Source organism: Rhopalosiphum maidis, chromosome 3 (genome assembly GCF_003676215.2).
Source record: "Rhopalosiphum maidis isolate BTI-1 chromosome 3, ASM367621v3, whole genome shotgun sequence".
Classification (NCBI taxonomy): domain Eukaryota; kingdom Metazoa; phylum Arthropoda; class Insecta; order Hemiptera; family Aphididae; genus Rhopalosiphum; species Rhopalosiphum maidis.
In genome coordinates this window covers 52017321-52040785 of record NC_040879.1, presented here as the reverse complement: position 1 = coordinate 52040785, position 23465 = coordinate 52017321, and the positions used below count along the sequence as shown (strand labels likewise).

Here is a 23465-nt window from a genome sequence, read left to right as displayed (position 1 = left end):
TAATATAATATAGAAAAATCGATGTTATACAAGAAAACCGTAATTTTAGAAAAACGGTTGATTGTGTACTTTAAAGTTGGTATACGGTATACGGTATACTTATATTAATATTATTAATTTAAACGTTTTTATCAAACCCGATACATGTTTTGTATATTCGAATTATCAATATATCTTCAGTTCTTCAGTAAATGCTTCAATCGTGATAATATACATAATTATATCTATAATATATTTTGTATTCTTTAAAATTATCTGCTTTGTTAGGTAGTACTTTTTTATATAATAATATACATATAGGTAGCGATAAATACGTTATAGTTTTCTGCCATTGATAACTTTGAAGATTGAACATTTATTATAGACAACTATTAATAATATATCCCTATTTTATCATTTGAAAATTTTTTTATAGAATCGGTGATTTTTCAAAATAGTTCAAACATTTTAATATTTTAGAAAAGTTCTCATCATGGCTCATATTCGCACTATACGATAACTTTATATGCGATACATAGAATTATACTTATAAACTTATTTGGAAACGCGTGTGCAGGTATAAACAAAAGAAGTTATAAACATACAATAGGTATTAGCTAATAACTGTACTCTGTAAAATATTTTAAACGTTACAGTCAACATTACTATAATTTAGTCATTATAAGTTATAAGTTTATAACTATTAATTATAAAATTATGCCCTATCGGTAAAAAATACAGTACAGTTTTAGTTATTAATTATTATAGTTAAATTTGCTATAAGTATAAAAATGTGCAATGGATATTTCTAATGGTTTAAACAAGTCATGAAACCTGATGTATTTGATTATATACAACCAAGAAGACAGTAATCATTACTATGTATGGTGCACTAATAAAATACACATGGAAACTATTTCTAAAATACTGGTGAAGGATAAAAAACCTTATTTTAAACATATTAATATATATATTTTTATACGCACACACATATTTTATACGCTGGTAATAAACTAATAATAACTATAGGGTTCAGTCGGTTCAGAAGTTTTAGAAGTTGTATATTTGTCTATGTGCTCTCGATTTAAAGCATATCAAGCTAGAACATCATTAAACATAATAACGAAAATTTTTACATTCATATTTTGTCAATTGTATGGAAAAAGTGAATATTTCTTAATAATTCATTTGCATTTTTATTCATATTTAATATTTTCTAAGAAATTTTTTTATCTTATGGCGTATATTTGATACTCAATTATTTAACGCAAAAGGTTTTTTTTCTTAATATTTATGTAGAGTGACAAAAAATAAATTTTGATAATGCCATGTTTTTGTTATAGAATATATCATTATTTTATCCAAACAGTTTGTTATTGCATTACTTTAATACCTATGATAATTATTTTAAAATTAAAAATAATCATAATAATAAATAATATTTAATATTATATGTATTTCTAATGTTTATAGTTTATCGATCTTAACTTATGTAACTTTCGAGTCCCGGAAATATAGCTAATAAGACATTATACGGAGTGGCCAAAATGTGTTGCGTTATGGATAAGTATATACGTATAATCGGTGTGGACCGCATATTATATTGTACACGTAACAATATATAAATCAGATGTTATAAAGCCTATAACGCCCACCTGCAGTTATCCTTAGCATCACGATACTATAATAATATTGTGGAGGTAAAATATATAATTTACGTGTGGGTGCTGCAGCGGCGGCGGTTCAATATATACCATTTTCGGAATCGCCTCCTAAATATCGTATATTAATGTCCTCCAGATAGGTTGCGAAAACTTAATGTATATTAACGTATGCATGGTTCGAGTTATTAACAATCAAAACTGCACAACACACACACACATATGTATCAGACCTCATTTGTTCATTCAAAGTTCAAGATATATATGGACAAAAATCAATAGTTTGTGATTTGTTCTATATAAAATTATTTTAAATTTTGTTATACTATTAGATTCCAAATGGAATGGTAAATGTATTGATGTTACAATGTCTTTTTGTATTTTTCCTTTTTCCCTAAAACAATTTTTTTTTTATAAAGGTATTTGAAGTTCATGTTTTGATGAAATTGGAAATTCAAACAAAGAATAACGATTTTGGTTATTTTGCAGTAATTCAAAAATATTTGTTGTAACTTATTATATTTTACTATACAAAATGTTTAGATTGATTTTAAATTGTCCCCAACGTCACCTATTTATACTATTTAAAGGTATACGTCTTTTGTTTGTAGGTTATAATAATATTTAGTAATAATATTACCAAGTACGCGTACTTTTCTTAGGTTTAATTGGTTTTCACAATATGCAATGATACGTACATGGAACATTTATCATTGAAGTAAAATGTAACACATGCTTTACATAACCTCAATGTCGATGTACTCTAGAAGTCTATAGCTATTTGAAGACACCTCTTGAGGATAAACACATTTGTGTTATTGTTTCAACTTGGATCTTCATTAATACTGATAGTATCACATCACTATACGTCTGTTGGTGGGTGAGCACTGTGATATTGGCTGTTGTACAATTTCTGGGAGCTTTCTGGACCGTTTGCTCTTCTATAATCTTTTATAGATTTAATTTATTTTCTTAGTTTTATACAATTTTGAAATTCGTTATATTTGGCAACATCGTACAAAAACAAAATTAATTTAACGTACGGAATGGTATTATGAAAAAGGTCCGATAAGCAACATGCACACAGTTGTACTCAACATATACTATTATATTTATATACAAAAAGACACTTGAACCAGACAATAACCTACTATCGTCGAGAAAAATAACGAGTTCGTGAACTCAATTCAATTTTATTATGCTTATCAACTTAGCCTTTTCAGTTATTAATTAGCTAATATTTTAGATCGATTTTCTGAGATTTGATCATTTCTGGAATAGGTATACAAGCAGTCTCTATCGTTTTACTCTCTTGGACGTAACGGAACATTAAACATCTTTAACTCGACGGCCTTTTTTTTACCTTTTCATTTTTATGCATTTCCAGCTTTCGTCCCTCCAGCCGTGTCAATATATTATTATTATACATAATAATGTAATGATTGGATTGTGCATCAAACGATCAAATGAAGTTTACAATACATTATAGCCACAATTAAGTATATTATAATAAATCGCAGCGCACGATTCATATAAATTAGTTCTCGCTAATAAATTATTTGTGTACCTGTTTAAAGTATACAATTTAGAATATAAACCTAACAATAGGATTTCAAACGATTAAAAATCAAATTACTACCGACGAATTAACTACACACTAGGTCGTCGCACAAACACCACGTTTTTACATTATTATATTTTATATTACGACGACGACACGTCAGTGCGTCACGCGCAAATAATACATGTTTTTCATACTATTATAATATTTTAATATATATAAACGGCGTGTACCCAAAGTGTACAACCACGCGTCAATCGACAGTAAAAAAATAAATAATAATAATATACAACATCCGAGAGTGTTCCCTCCCCATCCCCCCGTCGATTTCGTTTTTCATAATATATAATATCATAACAACAATGTATAAATCGTCACGGCCGTAACTGCACAAATTACAGCAGTGCGCCTAAATGAATATAAGTATAAGGTACCTATACTACTTTTGCCGAAACATGCTTTGATGCTTTAAAAGCGGATAACGAATTTAATAACAGCGCACTAGTACAAACGATTCAGTACGCGCTGCAGCAACAGCGTGCCCAGACAGTTATACTTTGTCGTTTTGTTCTTCACTGTGTGCAGATGGCATAATGTGTTAGGTTATGCGTATATACTATTGTGTATATCGTAATAATCGGTGTACGGGGCACGAGACCGGGAAGAAATTATTTTAATAAATGTTATTTTATTATTATTATTATTACTATTATTATTATAACTATTCGAACGGCACCGGAAAGACTTAACGTACTATTTTGTTATATATAGTAAGTAGTCGGTCGTTCGTTATTGTTATTATTGCCGTCATTGTTGTTGTTAATAGACGGTAAAGTCGACGTCGAATTATCGTAATATAGCAAATAATAAAAAAAATATGTATAACTGCAGTCGTCGTAAAATTATGTGCGAGTTTTGATTTTGTTCGTAAATTGACCGTACGAATTGAAAATCTTAAGTTCAAGTTTTCCCAAAAATTATTCAGTCGTTTACATTTACAAATTGGAAATTGTCAAGTTCAGCCGTTATCACTTATCTACAAAAATTGATATCGTAGCTAACTTCTTCGAAATTTGGACGTTTTGTGATTTCGAAGTTTTTTATCGTGCCAAAATATTTTAATAATAACTCATTTTGTAAGTAGATTTTTTTTCTACTCATCACGTCATCACATACCCTGCAGAGGCACTCGCCTATAGCAGCGAATAAAAATGAAATAAAATATTGTTTGATGTATATTATTACGTGGCTAAATACGGACGGTTCGGTTCGAAAATGTATAATATAATAAATTAATAACCTATTATTCGACCTCTGTCTGACTTATCAGAATTTTGTTTCCATCTTTTCAAGGAATTGCACTTGATCACAAAAATTAGCTCTTCGACTTGATTAAAAAATGTCTCGAATTATGCCCATGAATTAACAAATAGTTTGCAAGAATTTAACAAGTATATTTTTCTGCTAATGAAATTTATGGCAGATATATCACATTGCTGTACAGTATACAAATTACACATATAATTATTACTTAACCATAGTATCTACTATCTATACTTTTTATTTTATTACATTATAAAGTATCTATACAAATAAATTTATCGTACAAGATATGATAAAAAAATACTGAGACTTCAATTGTTGTTTTATATATAAAAGACCCAGTTTATTATAAATTAATTTCTACCAGTCAAAATATTGATCGGATTCGCAAGTGGTTTTAATTAAGCCCAGGGAAATAAACCAAAAAATATCTAAAACAGTTCAAAGCCCGAATGTGTGGTTGTGGCATCAGTTCATTAAGCTTCATAAATTTGTTGGTTTCTGGCTAATAAACAAACTGCAGCGTGCTCTTAAAAATTAAAAATGACTTCAAAGGACGAACGTTTTTAATGACATCGAAACATTAAGAACAACCAAATATGGTGAACCAACTTAAACCACCTATATAATAGATGTAAAAGATGAAAACTCCCAATATATATATATTGCTTAAAAATGTGGCTGGAGTGTTGTAGGAAGGACAAGTGCATAAAATAACGTCACGCGCAGTGTGTACAAAGTAAACGAGATTATTAATTAAAAATGAATTAATAGTTTTAACGCCGTTTCTTCATCTCTCTTTCGCATACGCCTATATTATAATGAATAAGAGCACCAATCAGCAGCAGACCACCCTGGACCGCGCGTGTGTGAATAACGGGGTAGACATGTATATATATATATATATATATATATGTATAATACACAGAAGAAATTGCGCAAAAAAAATAAATAAATACGATTCCGAGCGAAAACGTGAGTCAGACTTTAATAACATGCGTTCCACACACAAGTCACAATTAGTCGTTCGCCGATCTCGTAAAACAGACGAGACGATACCTATATAATAAAGTATATATATATATATATATATATATACACCATACACGTGGATTATATACACGCATTCGTACGACGTACACGCGTAAGTATAATTCTTTTACTTAGTTAAAGGGCGGTGAATAGGAACAAATCTATAAATGCCGGTCCGAGTTAAACGCGCACAGACCTCGCCGACCTGACGCCGGTAAACTATAATTAGCATTATTGTATGTGTGTGTGTGTGTATGTGTTTATGTACGAATGTGTGCGTTGTATACGACGCCACAGCAGACGGCAGAATAATATAAACGTACATATTATTATTATGCGTGTATAAAAGTACCTACCTTGTTGAGGCAGCGCACCCGACTAAACCAAATTAAATATAGTAGGTACGTTATATGCACAAGTGTGTATATGTGTGTATGTGTGTGTGTGTGTGTGTGTGCATATAGCTTATTTTATATATATACCAGTTTAGGAGGAGCATTTAAGCAGTTCACCGCGTGGACAGAGAAATGAGACGTATAGGTACCCGCGAGGAGCCGTCGCGATCGTATATTAATAATAATACATACATAATATATAGAAATATACACGCCCGCTACATATAAGTTTACCCGCCGTACGTACGTAATACAGATAATAATAATAATAACGACGTACCTACCTATATGTATTATGTACGGAGAAATCCGGAAGGTCAGCTTCCGAAGCCGGAGACGTTAAAAAAACTAAAATGTTTAAACATATACACGGCCGCGATAATAAATTAATGCCCGTGTGTGCGTATATAATACTAGAACATGTACCCGTTATAATATTATATGCTGTATGCCGGTGTCTATAACTTAACCCACAGTATTGTATAGTAGGAGGTACACTCGGCACTCATCCGTGTCGAATGGATAATACTCGACGACGACGAAGACCGTTTAACCGGCGCGCAATATTTGTGATGCGGTAGATATTCAATATATCTACTAGATACAGGTAGTATTAGATCTAGTCGAGAACTCGAGATAATATCGTTATTATTTTAAAATATGTCGAGGCAACGTACAATGTTCTGTGTTATTATATTAATATTATAATATCGTGCAACACGGGTAGCCGCGTCGTGCTGCACCTGCATCATAATATAGTAATATAAAATGCAATCGTTTATGGGGAGATTTATTTTTACTGAAACTCTAATGATTAAATAACAATGTATTAAGCTATAATTTATTAACAGTATATAAATTATTATGTCTGACGTCCGTATTTAACATTTTTCGACAGCCAAATATATAATGTACACCATCATCCCTGTGAATGTCAATATTATGTTACACTTATTTCATTCATGATAATTATTGAGAAAGCGAAAGGGGTTCATTAACATTTTCTTGACATTTTTCAACTCGTAATAGGTATTTTATATTTATCCTTTTTTTTTAGAAATAATTATTTATCAACCGAGAAAGTCGCTCTGATGTACAATGTATGTTTTGAGTATATCTCTTCATTGAGTAAGTTTCTGTAATGAACTAAATTAGAATTCAATGATACATTTAAGCATACAAAAAAAAATGTTTCTGAACACAAAATATAGGCATTAATCTATTCACTGATCTATCCGGTGACTGGGTTTGGGGAGAGAGCCTATAACTTCAATTTTCGAAATGTTTTAATTACTTTAAGAACAACTATAGTTAGAGGTCCTTCGACTTAAATTTCCAAACATTTTGAAAAAAAAGAATTTTACTGGAATCCCCATCAGGACTGGATCAAATCTGTTACCAAAAACAAACCACGTTCAATATTAAAGTTTTTTCCTCATTGACAATTATCTTTACATTTGCATAAATACATTAAAAACAAAAACAGACATTGTAAACCAAATACATTAATTGTATATTTGAATTTTAATTTTATTCTTATATTTCTTAATATTGTTTTAGCTAAACAATTACCCTAATACCGAGACATTCCACCCCTGCAAGGCGTTCACACTTCACATTCACAATGTAAATAATATGACCCTGGTTGTAATGTACGACCATGTTCACTATCCTTTATAGGCAAGCGCTAGATTTCATATGTACCTATGTATATAAAAATCTATATAATACATATTATTATTATACAGTAGGTACTAGCTATATATTGTAATCAAATAATACAAATTCACTCGGTACCATATTTTTTATTTACCTATCCGCTCATGCCATTTATTTACAGTTCCATAAATGACAATTGTGACAATAATAGTACACACAAATACATAATATTACATGTGTAGACATCAAAGTGCTCTGCGCGTATCTACCTAACGGCTATAATAATATGTATTATTCGGTACCCAATAGCACAATCACGTTGCTCGAAACGATTAATGAATAAATAATGTTATTATAACAGGGATAAAATACTTTTTAAATGCATTTCACATGTATTTAGGTACCTATTTTATGTATTTTAATTACTTGAGTGTAAAAAGTATTCAAGTAAAAAATAATATAAATACATTTAAAAACAATTTTCAAACACTTTTAATTACCAACTTTATGGACTACGAAAGCTTTTCAAGACTGGAATTTGTCTCAGTAATAGTTTTTTTTTGTAATATGAATAGATTTTTATATGACGATTTTTTTTTTAATCGAATGTACACAGTCTACATAAGAAAAATTTTCGTAGGATCTAGCATAAGAGTTTTTGTATACTAGGGAATTTCTTTTAGCATTATGTATATATTTTTATTTACAAATAAATACCTAAATATATTTAATTCTCAACAACTACGAGTATATATTAAAATCGAGATTATAATATTATTCTTAATAATAATAACATATTTTATTAATAATACGAATCTGATGATTCTGATGTACGAGAAGAATAATAGATAATTTTGTCAGCATGAAATATTTTTTTAAATATATTCTGTGTACTTTATTGGACGCGGATATAATAATATGTACATTGGTATCCTCTACTATGGCAATACGTGATTAAAATAACAAAACACCCGGTAAAAATACAAAATAAACAAAATCACGTGTTGACACAGCAATGCGTACGCTCGGTACACGAAATACAAAATATTTAATAATATCGAGTGCAACATTGTGTATAAACCAGTATATACAGTGTATTGCATATAATAAGGGTTATTGTTTGAAAATTGGCAATTGTGTAAAATTGAAATGAAATATTTATCTCATTAAATCAAATGTTCTAGGTAGTGCAACTTATAATATAATATTTCACGTTTAGCGAGTTATCATTATTATACATAAAATAATAATATAGTAAACGCACATAATATGCAAAATGAGTAGTGTTACGATATCAACATCGTATTATATATTTTTTACATTGGATTCGATTGCACAAAATGACAGAACATGATATTATTATGAAATAATGTCCCCATCAAAGTTTGTAAGGAGTTTAAATAGGCAACTTCAATGACATTTTAAGAAAAATAAAAATATTAACTCAATATTTAGTATTTTATATTTTTACAGTTTTACAGGTAGAATGGGATTCAGTGTAATATTCCCGTTGATGATTGGTTTGTAATACATTTCTATCTTTAATAAATCTAAAATAATAATTCAATAAAACATGTTGACGCAGATCGATTATTAGTAACTTTAATATTATTATATCATTTTTTATTAATTATTATACTTCTAACCTTCTATAGTGCGATTTCATAGCTTAAACGCTATGGAATAGAAATATGATATATTTTTTAAAATATTTCATAGAAAAATATGTTATCAAATATTAATATTTAGTACATTTATCCTACAAATAGAGAAAGAATAAAAAATGTTTTTACCTCCTGAAACATCCACAATTTTTAAGCACTTAATTTTTGAAATTAAATATATCCCATTATATTATATAATTTAAACGATGTAACTAGTGATTTTTTCTTAATCAAAAACCATTATAAAACGTGACCTGACATACTCGTCTGCAACTTGTCACATTCTATAATCACAGTTTTGTATTATTAACAACACAATAAAATTATTATTATTGTGTAACACGCCGTCCATACAAACCCTTAATACGAATAATATTAGTTCGTATTATGAGTTTGCTGAAACCGAATGTTGGTGTTTTATATTATGTTTTTATCTCTTCATAATCTTGTTGAATACTTCCTTTGACGAACATTTATCCTAATTTGTTATTAAAATTACATTATCTGTAGACAGGTTCAACATCACCTCCTCTTTTTACACGCGCACACATATTTATGTGTGTTATGGTTAAGCTCTTGTCGACAAAAAAAAAAAAAATCTCGGATAGCTGCCTGTTGAACATTATCATATAATATTTCTTATTTTCATTGAATTATTCTAATTCATATTATTTAAATATTTTAAAAATTATAATCATAATAATATAATAAATGACATTATAAATACATGTAAAGAAGGTTCATCATATTAATATGATAATTAGAACTTATTCAAATTAAATAACAGCCGATTACGAAAAAACAATTACTTTATGTTTTATAGTGCAGTAGTGCGTGCGTTCATAATATTATTATTATTACCACATTATTTCTCCGTAAAATTGTAACCGAGTATAGAATACAGGTTCCACTTAATGTATTTTATTAGTGAAATTTAAAACTATGAGCATTGGAATACGCGTTAGTACGCACTGTTTTCGCCGTATTTCACAATCATACATAAATATATAATACCATGTTAAAGGTAATAAGAAATAACCAATAAATAATAATGTTTATACACGTCATGAAAATTATTTAAGTAAACTGTATCTGTGTGTATCAAATTAATATCGTTACGTATAGTATAATAATATGGGAAGCCCCAAATTCTTATAAGTAAAGTATATAACGTATCATCAGATGTAATCGTTGTATAAAATTAATTTTAAGAAAACTATTATAATAATTTATTAATTTAATGTCACATTTTCGTTTTAAACCTATTTAAAAACAACATTTTCACAATGGCTCCAAAATAGCGTGTTTGAAATTAGTGGAAGATTATTATACTGATTGATCTTTTCGTAACCTGTATAGTCATAGTGTATACTGTAATACTATTGGTATTAATATGTTCTCCTGATAAATATAAACTCCCTTTTAAAATAAACTAGAAAATAAAATCGTGTTTTTTAATTTGATTTTAATTTTAAATCTATGTGATATATAATAGGTTTTACTATGTAGTTTCAAGAACATATCGTTTTTCTTGCTCCGATAACCCACGTTGAATGTCTAACGTCTAACGTGTTGTGTCTCCCGTATCGTGTCAGATTTCATTTACTGTCGTATCTACCTAATGAATATGAATATCAATTTCTTGTCAATAAATGTTAAAATGTTCGTTGTTTAACCACAAATTATTATTTGTATTTTGAAAATTAACTCGATGGTTTAAAATTTCGAATCTACCTCTTAATAATGTATATAAGGTATCAATTTTTTTAGATTAATTTGGCACGTTCAACTCAACATTCTTTCACCCGAAAAAATAATTATTAAAAACGATCAGAAGGTATACTGATTTATATTTATATATAAGTAGTTATTAATTTGTGTGATATAGAAACACGCATAGGTATAGACAGGTACGTATATATTTGTATCGGTACAGTAAGCGGGTAAAAATAACATGGATTGGATCAGAAATCGCTCAATATTTTAATAAATCGATATAGTTTAATAGTCTCTTATCAGGATTTATCGGACCATGATAAAATTTTAGAAAATCATCAAATGAATCAATTTTTATACAACACAATAGTAATATACCTACCATTCTCACGATGTGATATTTACATACAAATATATGCTTAAAAACACGGAGGCCTAAATCGAAAAAAGTCTCACATGATGATCAACTTTGAATAGTAGATGGGCGGATACCTATTATTACACTCACGGGTGTAAGTATTGATTGATTTAAAATCTTAGTTTTTATCGTTATAACAATATTATACAGATACTAAGAGTATTGTTGCAATAACTTGCAAACACGCAGGTAGCAGAGTATGATCGGATTAAATCGAGTTTTTGGTAGGTAATTATTATTTTGGGATAATTCACAACACATATTATAACTCCACAGCAAGCTATACATACCTATATTAAAATAATCACTAATCAGATAATTTTTTTTTACAATTTTATATCCATTAAATATTATAGGTACACGTTTTAATTAATTAATTCAACGGATAGATATACTTATTCCTATTTCATTGATTGAATAATATTAAATATATACCTATTCATCAACGACAAACGTATATAACATATAATAAAAATCCCTATGCCGGGTTGCATAAACAACCAATAGTGAGCTATTGGTTCCTTAAACATGATTTAGTGGTTCATGATTGGTTCATTAAAATTTTAGTGAATCGTAAAATAAATTTTAAATTTTTCATGCAATCCGGCATTCACTACGTATTAATTATATATTTATATCCGTATAACCATCACCAAAATTAAAAATAATTGTCATTTTTAACTTTTTTACGAGAAACTTAAATAAGTAAATTTAAATAACATCAATATTCTCGTATATAATTGCATATCAAAGGACTAAATTATTAATATTTCCTTTGTCATTGTTTTGTATTTTATAAATTTTGTTTGAATTATTAGGTATAAATTATTGTTAAATATTAAAATGCAATTAATTAACTTTCCGAGTACGCGTTCAACGAATGTCCTTCAAATTCATTAAATTATTACATAGATAACAACATATATTTTACATAATATGGAATTAATCGTTATATGTCAGGTGTTTTAAAATTATGTTTATCTGATTTACGAAAAAAGAGAAAAAAAATTATCGTCGAAAACGTCTCGGACGAAAATAATAAAATAAAAATATATCGAGCAAATAAAATCGACCGCCGATCTCGTTACAAATATTATATATTAGTAAACCATTAATATTATAAATATTTTATAATAATAAAATGTACGAGGTACTCACTTGGTTGACGTGCACACGTCGATGGATTGGCGGAGCGGCAGCAGCAGCAGCAGCAGCAGCAGCAGCAGTAGCAGCGAGACGAGTATGTGTTTATGGGTGCGCGGTAAAGTCTACCGAGACAGCGGACGGGACGACGAAAAGTTTTCCTGGTCGTTATCACGGCCGTCGGTGATCGACATAATATACGCGACGGTTATCGTCGGGCAAAGAAAACGACGTAAAATTGAAAAAAAATTTTAAACAAAACAAAAAAAAAAATAAAATAAAATCGAAACGAAAAAAAAAATAATAGCGACGAAAAATGATATCGGAAAATCTTTCGCACGAGATCGACGGCGGTGCGGCCACAACGAGAAAACGGACGATCAACACGCGTCAACGTCACGCGTACGACTGTCGGGACCGTCGGGAAGGGACTGCATTCCAGAAGCCGGTAGTTTTGGCGGCGGCATCGGTAGTCGTGGTAGTGGCGGCGGCGACGACGGCGGCGGCGATTGACGTCGGGTAGGGTTGGTGGCGGTGGGGAGGGGTGGCGGCGTGTCGAGATATATACGCGCGCGCCGCGGCCGTCCGGCGTTATAGTTGCCGACGCTCCCGATAGGGCGGACTCCCGCCACAGATACTGGTTTTACATTATTATTATATACCTATAGTACAACTTACTACTCCCGTCGTCGTCATACTTGTTACTCGTTGTTATTATTATTACACTAGTAGATATAATATATTATGTATTTTTTTTTCCCAAGTAAACTAGTCTATACATATGTATATATAGCGACCGAGATTCGAGAGGAAAAAAAAGTAATAATAATTTGCACCTGCTCCCAATGCCTCGGCACGGCAGCTCGTTTCATTACACACACATAATATTATTATTTTGTGTACCTATACTATACCTACGTATATTATTATTATACATAGGTGGCTCTTCGAGATTTTGTAAATGTACGTATAATAATATAATTATACATGCACGGTTTCGGCGGTCGCAGTATTGCCAGTATTACACAATATAAGCGTGCGTTGTAAGATCGTCCTAATACAATATAAAAGCTCAGCGTATGGTGGGGGGGGGATAAGTTGTAGCGATGCGACTCGTTCGATCGAAAAAAGGTAACCTCCCTAAAACAAAAACACCCTCGCCCCGTCAGTCCTGCAAATTATTTTTTTTTTCTATTCTGCAATTTGACAATAGTCTAACAGATTATTTGCAGATTCCGAGTGTTCCGAAATCACAGATGGATTTATCATGATGACTGTATAGACATATATACTGCTTAACTTATTTCGACCATACGTATTTAATCCCATAAACTTTCCTGAATGTGTATACAACTATAAAACAACACGTTCGAGTGAACATATCATACTAAAATTTAATTTAGTCCCACCTGAAAATGTATAGTATTGTTAAGGTCCGTGAAGTAGGTTACCCAATTCCATAAATAAGTCGTTTCTACGTACAGCCATTTTCAATTATTCTCAAAAGTTTTAATCGTGACTGTTATTTTTTTGTAAAACATGGCCATTTTGTTATTTCAAAGTGTTTGACCTTGCCAAAATAACACGCACAATTAAATAAATATCTGAGTCACACCTCCCTTGATTGACCAACATAAAAAGAAGTTGGCCATTCTTCATACAGCTTTTTGAACTTTGACTCTACTTAAATGTAGTGTTTCCAAATAATGCTTATAAATTGCGCACGATATTTTGCAAGGTCAAAAACTTAGAAATGATATAACGGCCTAGTTTGCAAAAGTTAGCCGTGGCTTAAACTTTTGTGGACAATTGAAAATGGTTGAACTCACAAATTGTATTACGCATGGGTGTATTAACAAATATTTACAAATTACTTACCAATTATTGAGAAAATTTAAGTTAAAAATATTTTAATTGGGTGGCCAATTACGGGTCTGCATTATTTTATTATATAATACAGTGACGCGCGTGAAATAATATTAAAACAATATTGTTAAAATTGATTGTCCTATCTACGAGTACCTATCTATATTATAATGAACATTGATTAAAGTACTTCATATTTTTAACGGTACTTAAAGTAACTACAGTAACCCGAAATAAAAATATGGATGAATTATATTACGATTATTAATAATAAAACATACCACACTGACCCATAATGGTTCAGTTTAAGTTAACAATAAAATGATTTAATTGTTTTAATTTTACATTTTACCATAACGAATATTTCTAAGTATACTAAAGTCTAAAATATAATAAATTATTGTTGTAGGTTATATCAAATACATAATATTCTGTTTAAATGGTTTACCTATAATAATAACTAACATATCTGTACATAATAATATAATATATACTAATTATATACGCTATATATGACTGTTATTAAATACAATTCCAGGGGGAGAATTATGCGTCTATATTTAAGGGATATTTTCGTTTCTATATTTTATTATAAAACACTTAAGGGGTGAATTGGTTCACTTATCCAAATTATTGAAAATGTAAGTCCATTCTTCAAAGTTCTGGAGCAATTTGCAAGAAATATATGAGCTATGCTAATAGTTAAAAGGAAATTTAAAAAAAAAATAAAAGTTCTCTACCGGAACGCACGTATAGTCTACAGCAGTATACCTATAATATATATATATATATAGTATAATAGTAAGTTATAATCGTGTAATATTATTTATATACACGCGGGTTGGCATACTCTTCTATACGATCGCTGCAAAGTCCTCGAATTATAATATTATATTTTATACATTATACTACACGTGTTTTATTATTTTATTATTATTTATTGTATACGTTTTCTTTTCTTTTTTATATGATTTACGTATTCAAATATTAAGCTTAATATTTATATATTACATGACGTATGAACTCATTATTAAAATATATTAATATTATGTATATTATATTGTACTTAAACAATATTAGTAATCTTACGATTATTTATATATACGTTTATACGATACGGATCAGTTCTCACGGCACTTGGCACACATTTTCGGGGGGTCACGTCATCATCCCGATACGACGAGCGTTATAATTATTTTCGACAGTCTACGGGGATCGTTACACACACACACACACACACACAAAGACAGACAACGGCGCCTGTATGAGTAGTGGAAATTCTATAGGTTGTAGATAATGCGTGTTTGAGCGTAATTAAATTGCCCGGGAAACGCGTGGCATAATATAATATTATAACAACTTTACAGATAATTCGACGATTAACGATATTTTATGTATAACAAATATATTGTTATTATTATATAGTATTACAACTAATAGGCGTATGATATATTATTATACTTTAATACTTATGATACCCGACACCAGAAAAATGAAAATAAAAATCATCTACGAACAAGATTATGTTCGTTTTAATGTTTTATTACATATGTAGATATATACTATATCACAGTGGTTCCCAACCTTTTTCATCCTACGCCCCCTTGTAAATTTTCAAAAATCTCACCTAAATTGTTTTATGCGATTTTTTTTTTTTTTTTTGTGAGCCATACAAATAAATCATTCAAAATAACTGTATATTATACAACTATTTACTTGCATTATTTTAAATATTTATTGTAATAAATCAACTTATGAAGTAATAATATTAAATATAAGAAAAAAATATTGAATATAAAAACAAAAATATTAATATTTTAATATCTCCCCCCCCCGAGCCTACTCTAAATTCTCCCAGTTTGGAATCACCATATCTAAATATGGCATCATATCAATTATTATTATACTTGTATAGTTGAGTATAATATAATATTGTAATGATATAACAACATGGCCGTGGAAAATGGTACATACGAATAAGAAAATTATTTAAATGGTCGAGAATTGATAATGTTATAACATTATATTATGTAAAAAAAACTGATGTTTAGGTTGATGACAATGACGATGATACGATGATATGATGATAATAATACTTAAACGTTTTCTTTTGATCTATTATCAAACTGAAAATTAGAATATTCTATCCATTTCAGTGTATAGGTACGTTGGATTTTTTACGATAGGTATTTAAATTTGTGTGTAAGTTATAAGGACTATAATGAGATATATAGTAATAATATAGTTTATAAATAATATAACTAGCCACAGGGAAACTTAAAGCATATATTTATTTTTTACTCGACTTGGTTTAAAATCTAGCAGCGCTATAGACATTTTTACCATGTTATAACGATTTATAATTATGTGAAACTTAAAAAGCTTTATAATATTTTGCTTATTTCGGTGTTTTTTTTTCAATATCTGCTTTTTGTACATTTTCTTCTTCGAGAGAAGATACAGTGGTAGATATAACAAACAAAAACCTGATATTCTTTGGGAGAGAATTTTACCTTTGTATTATTTTACATAATATCTATAGTAGTATACTAATTTTTTGATAATAACCAACTCGCCTTTGCTAGTTTGCTATACTTATATTATGTTGCGTCAGTCGTGGCTGGCTAATAGTGGTCATGGAGTAGTTAAAATATATCAACGTCTAAGTATTAAGACTGCTGGAAAATTAAACTTAACCTTATTTATTAACTATAATAAATCAATGGTTCTCGATTGCAAGCATTACCGTCGACGTACGCAATAATTTAAATTCACGGTCACGCTGTTTGTCGTATTGTTTTTCAGTTTTGTTTGTATTCTTAAATTAATCAAATTAAATTCTACATTTACAAAAGAAAAAACAAGTTATCTGCTAATTTTACAGTTTTAAAAAGTTACATACTATCTGAACTAAGGTGTACATTTTTTTATATATTGTTAAATATATATTTTTACTGTAGAGAAATCCCTATGTTTGGTGGCTGGAGGTGAATCATAATTTTTGTTGTTTTCTTTAATGTTTCAAAATATTTTTTAGTAATTATGTTTTCAAATGTTTATTTTGACGAATTTATAGGTTCTTAAAATTACCGGGGTATATAATGTTTAAAACAAAGCAATTATATAATTAATACAAAGTGGGAAAATAGGTAACCGTTCTGCTATGTAGCATGTGTTGAGTGTGCATTGTCATTAAGTATATTTCTAGTAAATGTAGCGTTAAATTTTAACTCCAAAATTTTTGACGGACGTGTTTTAGTTTTGTATTATAAAAACATATTTGATTTTTTTTTTAAAAAAATTGTAAAGAGTTATGATAATTATAGGCTGATTTATCAATGAGAAAATTGTATTTAAGTGATGACACTACTTTTATTTTTGATGGTAGGAGGGGCGGGTAAAAATCTTGAGATTGGTTTTTTTTTTGCTTATTTTAATGTTTTTTTTTTTAAGTAAAATAAGTTTGTAAGTATTTTTTTAATCGCTAATTTATGATGATTTTTTCTTGCTTCAAGTCTCAATACCTTATATTGCTTTCTAAAAAATATTTATGAATAGAAATATCTTAAAAAAGCTATGTACAAACTCAAATAATAATTCAATAGGTCAACTCATTCTAACATCAAAGCTAACAATAACCGATGATTGGTTCTGTTGTAATTCATAATGTAGTATGTTGCATGTAGTTAAAAAAAGAAAACAAATAATATTTTGACATCCTTTTAACCCTTTCACTGCTATGTACGCACATATTCGTCCTATGTAAACGACTTAGGTGTGCTATGGACGCACATACTCGTCCTATCATTTTAAAAATCAACAAAAGCTGTTATCGATAATGTGATAATATCATTAAATAGTAAATAATTAGACGAATCCAAAGAGACAATAAAAAAAAAATATATGATAAATATTAAAAAAGTTATAAGCAAAATAATTTATTTAATTTTCCAGGGTTCCCAAATTGTCATTATTTGATAAACTGAAATAATAGTTCATTATCGACTATTTGGAACCAATCACTAATTTAATTAACTAATATCTGCTAAAAAAGTCACTAGAAATTTTTTTTTTTTATTGATAGTTGTTATTTGAACTATAACAATATTTAAAACAATACGAAAAAAATGTTTAAAAATAAAATTTAATCCCAGCACAGTGCTGTGAACTGGGAAAAAATAATTCAACAGAAAAAGGGTTAAGATTGGTAAATTAATCAAAATCTCACATAAATAGTGGACTTTGTGAAAAACTAATCAATGGCAAGTATGCTCACAAAAGTTAAAAGTATATTTACTCATCTTTATGATAATGTATTTACATTTTACACACCATTTTTCGAAACACTATCAATAAAATAAAACCAAATTTTAATAAATACAAAATATTATCCAACTTGTTTGACATTGTTGGAATTCATTGGAGTCAACTATATTTTTGTTTATTCCACGTTTAATTTTATACTGCTACCTTTGCATCTACAAGATTAAATTTTTGTTAAAACTATTCAAAAACTGTTTCAATTTCAACTTTAATTTCGGCTTAAAATATGTCGATCAAATATTTAAAGAAATATTCGACTTATGTGGAATAATAGGGTAAGGTTAATAGAGATAATAGGGTTCCGACAAGTCCATTTGAACATTACTAGGAAGTTTTTGAACGGTTTTAATAAAAAAGTGCCTAATGCTATAGGTGTGAAGTTCGTAGTCCAAAGTTTATCATGCGATAGGTATAGTTAAAAAGGGAGTTCCAATAAATTCCTACAAGTTTCCAACAATGTCCAACAAGTCTATTTGAACATTGTATTTGAAAAGTTCTGCTAATAATGTAATGCCAATTCCACGCCCCTGTGAATAACACAGCTAAGAAACTTAAAAACTATGTATCTATATATATACTTGACTGATAATTGACAAGGAAATCGCAGTCACCGTAATGTGTACTATGTAAGATGTAACTATTATTTTATACACTTACAAGCAAGTGTAGCAACAAATATATCATCGAAACCAATAAATAATATTGCATAGCATTATCTAGAAAAAACCACCGTAAAAAATTGGTCCTTGTAGTGTCACTATACATATATTTTAAAAGTACATATTATTTCTTTTACGAAAAATTCGATATTACATTAAAAATACATAAATACTTACGAATATTAGCGTTTGAAATGCTATGACGTTGACGTATAAGTGTATATTACACGAATCTCTAAGAGGTCAGGACAAAATGTTTTGTCATATTTCGTATTCCATATAATATTATAGTACGTATTTTCATTTATTCTTGAAATCGATTTTAAAATAATATTTGTTATGGTTCTTGAGCCCTCAATATATAAACACTCATGATTCTCATCGGTTTTTTATGTTAGCTTAAAATGATTTTAGAATAATAATAAGTACTCTTGACAAAATAATAACATCATTTGACCAGTTTAATATTGTACTAAATTCAAATAAATTTCTCTCGATACATTTTACAATGCTATGTGTATATATAATATATATTAAAATTATAAGATGATTACTTCAGCAATTAATATTCAATATTTAAAAAGTATTATTATTTTTTTTTCACATTATTTAAAATCATTAGTCATGATAAACCAATAGTTTAAATTATAATCATTTTTTAAGTTGTTTATTTTTATGTTTGACAGCATACATTATTAATTTAATATCCTGAATCAAAATATTTTGCAAAGTACATGTCTATTTTGTTACAAAGAAATCAAATTCTGAACATGAAATTTATTAGTTATAAATTTTAAATAAACACTAAGCAGGATGTATTGTCACTATGAGTCTAGGAATTTCAGAAAATGTCAGTCTACTATGTACTTCACTCAAATATTTAACAATTAATTTTATAAATAAAATTTCTTAGATAAATATTTAGTTTCAGAATATAAAATCAAAAATATACGATGCCGTTCAAAAAAGTAAGAAACATAAAAATCTGTAATTATAATAAAAAATAACATAAAAATAGTTGTTTTTCAAAAACGTTGTTTTGTAATGACTTAAAATGATATATATATATAGGTATATTATATATATATAAAAACATTTAAAAAAAACATTAATACTTTCCGAGGTAATGAGTGTTTACTTATGTTGTTAAAAGAATCATTTTTCTATATTTTTATATAGTAAAACAACTACTGTGGGTACACACAGGTACCTATATAATATTATTATGTGAATTTTATTTGCATATTATTTTTAATTTTATGCGAGTACTTACCTATAAGTATTTTATTATTATGTATTTATAAATACCTTTACATAGGTATATATTAAAGCATTAAACAAACAAATTATTTTTTTCTTTATTGTAAATGTCTTATTAATTTGTGCAGCGTTGGTAACTATAAAATATATAATCAAACTGCAGTATTTTTAAAACATTCCACGTATTATAATTATAATATACAGTACCTATATATATATATATATATATATTGTAGTATATAATCTGTCAATTATAAAATATTTGCTTTAAACGTCGTTGGCGGTGGGCGGGGGTGGCACATACTATGTACATATATTTATATATATATATACACATCACATATGTCTAATTGTGCAGTATACGCCGTCAATTGGAAAGTTTAAAACAAAACTTTTGACAATCTTAAGGAGTACCTATTCAACTTGAAAGTTTCAAACGTCAAAAATATACTTTAATATTATGACGTATGCATGTTACGTCATTACTCGTGATATTATGACACAAAACAAAATTTTAGACGAAAAGCAAATACCGTAAATACGGTATAAACTTCAAAATACGAAAAGTCGGTTAGAGTTTGTGTGGATGATATTATTCAAAAACGCGAACAATATGTTAAATGCAGATCTCTCTACCTGGAGTGTTCACAATATATATATATATGTATATAAAACAATAATTATTTATGCATATTTATGTAAACTTTTATATAAGTAGTCGCATACAATAATTATATGCGATGAAGTATCTATATAAATTCAAAGATAATTTCATCTTTTATAAATAATAATAATAATAATAATATAATATATACGTAGGCACAATGTGTACATATTATATATTCAAGCATTTCGTTCCGAATGTATATAATTAGATGTGTATAAATATTTTTTTTATATTACAGTTTTTTTCTAAAACCGTTAACTTTTTTACATTATCCAAATCTGTACGTTACGTAGAAGCCATATAATAATATCAGCTTCACCGACGTAACCGCACTAATTACATTTGTTTTATGTATAGGTGTATATATGTTTTGTAATTATCGTATAAAAGAATTAATGTATACATAAACTGCGAGCTGTTTGACAAACACAAATGTATAAACGTACGCTGAATTGATTATTGTAATCGGTTTTCGGTCGTGTAAAGGGTGTTTAGTCCGTGAAATATAATATATATGTGTCCCTATACACAAGTATATGTGCAACGCCGTGCAACGGGGAGCTATCAATATAGGTGGTATTATACGATTAGTGATTTCCGTATTTTATTATCATAATATTATTGAATTTCGTGTGTGTTGAAATACGCGTACCAGACTTTGCAAAAATTAGTTCAACCTATACCGCGTTAATAGCAGAAAAATAAATTACCAATAATAATAATAATAATAATAATAATATTATAGTAATACGCGTTTTATAAAATGTCCTTAGAAAGGGGACATGCCGCGCCGTCTCCGCTCATCGAGTATTCTGTGTACGAATATACCTACTGCAATACTCTTTTATGATATTGAATTTCAATGTTATAATAATATAAAGTATCCATAACAGTGATCTACTCAATGACGATTTAGATACACTTGAAAGACTCCCCGGATTTTATTTTTCGCTTGTTGCTCGTTGTTTGTTTCTTTTTAGAGCTTTTGGCAATGAAAAGATTTAAAACTGTTTTCTTTATCTCTTATAAAGTGAGAAAATGTATGATTTTTTGGTTTAAGAGAGCACCCCCAACGAAATCTTACTAAAAAAAAACACGTTCACGCACATATCTAATAGTGTGGCAGAGCTAAAGTCGTGTATACGGAATTAATTTGTCTCCTATAAAATAAACTCGAGACGCATTCTTATAGTTTTCGTGCAACATTTTCTTATTTTAAAAGCCATTTAAATAAAAAACTAAAACTAACATAGTTTCAGATAATCGATAGTGAATAATGTGATTTCCAAAACGACAATGTTTGAGTGACAATAACCAGCAAAATATTCTATTTAAAATAATTATACATATTAGGTTTACAATAAATTATTATTTTTGTAAACATTTTATAATAACGTGTAAGCTTATAAGTACAACAGTTTAAAGTACATATATATATATATATATTAGGTTATATACTGTGTTGTATTCAGTATTGTATATTATGCGATTATTGTAGAAACTTGTATCACAACGATTTACAAACGACTTATAAGTAGGTACCTACTTACCCAAGTTTTCATTTTTATATGTAATGTATTTTGTTAATATAATTTCTTGTATTTTAAAAATTATAAATATTTACTTATTTAAATCAACATACTTATCAATTTGTAAGACTTTATTCCTATCATTATAAAAAATTGAACTTAATGGTATTACTGTAAGTTTAACACTTTCTGTCGCAGTCACGTCTCAATTCCGAGTATTTCACACCAATCAAGTGTTGTAACTTTTATTGCATTTTTATCTTTACTTCCACGGAGTTATTATTACATAAATCTTTGTACATAGAGTTAAGTCTGTTTTCAATAAATTAATAAACAACAACAATCCTTTAACTACAATAAATTACAATTTTTTAAAAAAAATTGTTTTATGCTAATCATATATTCTTAAGAATAAATATTATCTATAAATTATAATAGTTTCTAAGTTTTTAGATATCAGATGCTACACAGTAACATATTTTCTTATGTCGATAAATGATTTCCTTAAGTTAGATTCAAGTCTGTATAATTTTTAGTTAACATTTTAGAAATATTAGAAAATTTAAACAAATATTTATTATTACATAACACATACAACTTTTTAAACATT

General features: G+C 28.4%; 1 protein-coding gene across 1 annotated transcript in view; it reads right to left on the bottom strand.

The window, feature by feature from the left end:
- LOC113557202 (irregular chiasm C-roughest protein) overlaps positions 1–12956 on the bottom strand; it is a 209240-nt gene extending 196284 nt beyond the window's left edge. The window contains exon 1 of the mRNA XM_026962583.1: positions 12567–12956. The gene's annotated coding sequence lies outside the window, so the exon portion shown is untranslated. The remainder of the gene's footprint in view (positions 1–12566) is intronic.
- Positions 12957–23465: the final 10509 nt, after the last annotated feature.